At 50.8% G+C, this 4,776-nt stretch overlaps 1 non-coding gene across 1 annotated transcript in view; it reads right to left on the bottom strand.

Annotated features, from left to right (window-relative positions):
- The window catches only part of LOC124584206, a 1,910-nt gene extending 1,666 nt beyond the window's left edge, over window positions 1–244 (bottom strand). The window contains exon 1 of the ribosomal RNA XR_006974608.1: window positions 1–244. This exon is cut by the window's left edge and continues 1,666 nt beyond it. This is a non-coding gene — a ribosomal RNA (small subunit ribosomal RNA).
- Window positions 245–4,776: the final 4,532 nt, after the last annotated feature.

Genomic DNA, 4,776 nt, shown 5'->3' with positions numbered 1-4,776 from the left:
CCGGACGAGCCGACCGATTGGTTTTGATCTAATAAAAGCGTCCCTTCCATCTCTGGTCGGGACTCTGTTTGCATGTATTAGCTCTAGAATTACCACAGTTATCCAAGTAACGTGGGTACGATCTAAGGAACCATAACTGATTTAATGAGCCATTCGCGGTTTCACCTTAATGCGGCTTGTACTGAGACATGCATGGCTTAATCTTTGAGACAAGCATATGACTACTGGCAGGATCAACCAGGGAGCTGCGTCAACTAGAGCTGAGCAGCCGGCCGCCCGGGAGTGTGTCCCGGGGGCCCGCGCGAACACGCAAGCGTCCGCTCAATTATTCTGCAAACAGGAGGAGGCTGAGCTCCCCTGCACCATACACCTCGAAACCCTCTCAGGTCCCGGCGGCGCGCAGCGCCGTCCTAAGTACTTGGTCGGGTTCGAGAGAGGCGCAATCGCCCGGAGTTTGGCGAGTAGACGCTTTAGGTGCGACCACCCGTGCTCCCAACTGAGCTTGCCGCTGCCGACAGAGGCCCGGGAGCGTGCTGTCGTGGCATTGCCGGCGGGAGACAACACGCGCCACCTACGGTGACCGGCAGCTCCAACGCCAGCGCCACAGAAGGACAAAAGCCCCACTTGGGTGCCGAAGCGAACTCTCCCAGCACAGCGCACGCGCCAACACGTCCGCACAGCTGCGATACAAACCACCTGCGAGAACCGCAGAGGCGACCGAGCAGCAGACGGCGTCGCGGCGCCGAGCGCCGGGCGGCGGCGCATCCTCAGCGCACACAGTCCTCAATCGGACCAGCACACTGCAGATGTCCACCGCGCTTCGCACCGGGCCCGCGAGGACCTACTTTGGCCGCACGGCGCCGCGTGCAGGGTGCGCCGGCGCGCAGCTGCGCCGCCTGCCGCCTCCGTCGGCCGGCGCGCCTGCCACTGGCCGCCCCCACCAGCCGGCTGTAGCGCGTGCGCCCACGCACCGCGCGGCCAGCACGCCGGGAGGCCCCCCCTCACCGGCCGGGGACGGTCCCACCCAGCCACCGCCGCGTATCGCTTCACACCCAGATGCCATTCACGTTCGTGGGCATGGTGGGTATCGCTGGAACAACCGGTTGGTAGCTCAACCGATCGTCGCCATCACTGATTCACCTCTAGCGAGAACAACCGCACCACAACGGTTTACCAGTTGTTCATTTGCGTAACGTCACCAGCAAACGTAGGCGTCCATCGCCATTTGCAAATTCAACGATTGTTGCATGCCTGTGTCAGGTGTCACGACACACTATGTCTGCCCACATACACGCAACAACATGTGCACGCTTCGCGAACACGTGGAAGGTGGCCCCCGTACGTATGCGATGTCCATTGCGCGAACGACTGTCAACCGGCCTCTGTCGCATGTCGCAGATGTGGAACGCAGTGCACCATGCTATCACGGTGTGTGAGAAGAGACGACTACGTCTGACAACACGCGCCACTACATCAACAGACGGCTCATGCTGATCGCCATCCAGGGCATACCACACTGCAATCCAGCTCTTATAGGGAGACGACACGTAGCTGAGTGCACAACATTTGGACCGCATGGTTCGCCGTTGTTGGCGCAGTCGTTGTACGGTCACATGTACCACGATGTATCATTCAGTACATGAGGACCAATGTGCAGTACAGTGTGTGATTTGGACGTACAACATCAGCGGACAGTTGACACAGGCCGTACCACAGCGTAGGCTAAGTGCTTCGCCATGCAAATGCCAATGAACAACTGCAAATGCCAATGAACAACTGCAAAGGGCATTGAGCATGTACGTCCTGCTGCCATCCACATTACAGTGTATAGCTGCAAGGTGTTTAACATGAAGCGATACACTGGGGACCGGGCAGTGCGAGTAGCAAACTATATTGCGGGGGTTGCAGTTAGGCAACACTACACTAATTTAACGCGTCGTATGACAATTACAGAGCAGGTTAAGGCCCAACGTGTGTTGGGTTAAGGCCCAACGTGTGTTGGGTTAAGGCCCAACGTGTGTTGGGTTAAGGCCCAACGTGTGTTGGGTTAAGGCCCAACGTGTGTTGGGTTAAGGCCCAACGTGTGTTGGGTTAAGGCCCAACGTGTGTTGGGTTAAGGCCCAACGTGTGTTGGGTTAAGGCCCAACGTGTGTTGGGTTAAGGCCCAACGTGTGTTGGGTTAAGGCCCAACGTGTGTTGGGTTAAGGCCCAACGTGTGTTGGGTTAAGGCCCAACGTGTGTTGGGTTAAGGCCCAACGTGTGTTGGGTTAAGGCCCAACGTGTGTTGGGTTAAGGCCCAACGTGTGTTACGTTACGGCGCAACGTGGGTTACGTTACGGCGCAACGTGGGTTGCGTTACGGCGCAACGTAGGTTACGTTAAGGCGCAACGTAGGTTACGTTAAGGCGCAACGTAGGTTACGTTAAGGCGCAACGTAGGTTACGTTAAGGCGCAACGTAGGTTACATTAAGGCGCAATATAGGTTACATTAAGGCGCAATATAGGTTACATTAAGGCGCAATATAGGTTACATTAAGGCGCAATATAGGTTACGTTAAGGCGCAATATAGGTTAGGTTAAGGCGCAATATAGGTTACGTTAAGGCGCAATATAGGTTACGTTAAGGCGCAATATAGGTTACGTTAAGGCGCAATATAGGTTACGTTAAGGCGCAATATAGGTTACGTTAAGGCGCAATATAGGTTACGTTAAGGCGCAATATAGGTTACGTTAAGGCGCAATATAGGTTAGGTTAAGGCGCAATATAGGTTAGGTTAAGGCGCAATATAGGTTAGGTTAAGGCGCAATATAGGTTAGGTTAAGGCGCAATATAGGTTACGTTAAGGCGCAATATAGGTTACGTTAAGGCGCAATATAGGTTACGTTAAGGCGCAATATAGGTTAGGTTAAGGCGCAATATAGGTTAGGTTAAGGCGCAATATAGGTTACGTTAAGGCGCAATATAGGTTAGGTTAAGGCGCAATATAGGTTAGGTTAAGGCGCAATATAGGTTAGGTTAAGGCGCAATATAGGTTAGGTTAAGGCGCAATATAGGTTAGGTTAAGGCGCAATATAGGTTAGGTTAAGGCGCAATATAGGTTACGTTAAGGCGCAATATAGGTTAGGTTAAGGCGCAATATAGGTTACGTTAAGGCGCAATATAGGTTACGTTAAGGCGCAATACAGGTTACGTTAAGGCGCCATACAGGTTAGGTTAAGGCGCCATACAGGTTAGGTTAAGGCGCAATACAGGTTAGGTTAAGGCGCAATACAGGTTAGGTTAAGGCGCAATACAGGTTAGGTTAAGGCGCAATACAGGTTAGGTTAAGGCGCAATACAGGTTAGGTTAAGGCGCAATACAGGTTAGGTTAAGGCGCAATACAGGTTAGGTTAAGGCGCAATACAGGTTAGGTTAAGGCGCAATACAGGTTAGGTTAAGGCGCAATACAGGTTAGGTTAAGGCGCAATACAGGTTAGGTTAAGGCGCAATACAGGTTAGGTTAAGGCGCAATACAGGTTAGGTTAAGGCGCAATACAGGTTAGGTTAAGGCGCAATACAGGTTAGGTTAAGGCGCAATACAGGTTAGGTTAAGGCGCAATACAGGTTAGGTTAAGGCGCAATACAGGTTAGGTTAAGGCGCAATACAGGTTAGGTTAAGGCGCAATACAGGTTAGGTTAAGGCGCAATACAGGTTAGGTTAAGGCGCAATACAGGTTAGGTTAAGGCGCAATACAGGTTAGGTTAAGGCGCAATACAGGTTAGGTTAAGGCGCAATACAGGTTAGGTTAAGGTACGACATAGGTTAGGTTAAGGTACGACATAGGTTAGGTTAAGGTACGACATAGGTTAGGTTAAGGTACGACATAGGTTAGGTTAAGGTACGACATAGGTTAGGTTACGGTACGACATAGGTTAGGTTACGGTACGACATAGGTTAGGTTACGGTACGACATAGGTTAGGTTACGGTACGACATAGGTTAGGTTACGGTACGACATAGGTTAGGTTACGGTACGACATAGGTTAGGTTACGGTACGACATAGGTTAGGTTACGGTACGACATAGGTTAGGTTACGGTACGACATAGGTTAGGTTACGGTACGACATAGGTTAGGTTACGGTACGACATAGGTTAGGTTACGGTACGACATAGGTTAGGTTACGGTACGACATAGGTTAGGTTACGGTACGACATAGGTTAGGTTACGGTACGACATAGGTTAGGTTACGGTACGACATAGGTTAGGTTACGGTACGACATAGGTTAGGTTACGGTACGACATAGGTTAGGTTACGGTACGACATAGGTTAGGTTACGGTACGACATAGGTTAGGTTACGGTACGACATAGGTTAGGTTACGGTACGACATAGGTTAGGTTACGGTACGACATAGGTTAGGTTACGGTACGACATAGGTTAGGTTACGGTACGACATAGGTTAGGTTACGGTACGACATAGGTTAGGTTACGGTACGACATAGGTTAGGTTACGGTACGACATAGGTTAGGTTACGGTACGACATAGGTTAGGTTACGGTACGATATAGGTTAGGTTACGGTACGATATAGGTTAGGTTACGGTACGATATAGGTTAGGTTACGGTACGATATAGGTTAGGTTACGGTACGATATAGGTTAGGTTACGGTACGATATAGGTTAGGTTACGGTACGATATAGGTTAGGTTACGGTACGATATAGGTTAGGTTACGGTACGATATAGGTTAGGTTACGGTACGATATAGGTTAGGTTACGGTACGATATAGGTTAGGT

The sequence above is a fragment of the Schistocerca americana genome, unplaced genomic scaffold (assembly GCF_021461395.2).
Source record: "Schistocerca americana isolate TAMUIC-IGC-003095 unplaced genomic scaffold, iqSchAmer2.1 HiC_scaffold_47, whole genome shotgun sequence".
Classification (NCBI taxonomy): Eukaryota; Metazoa; Arthropoda; class Insecta; order Orthoptera; family Acrididae; genus Schistocerca; species Schistocerca americana.
Note: the sequence above shows the minus strand (reverse complement) of the source record. Positions and strands in the feature narration are given on the sequence as shown.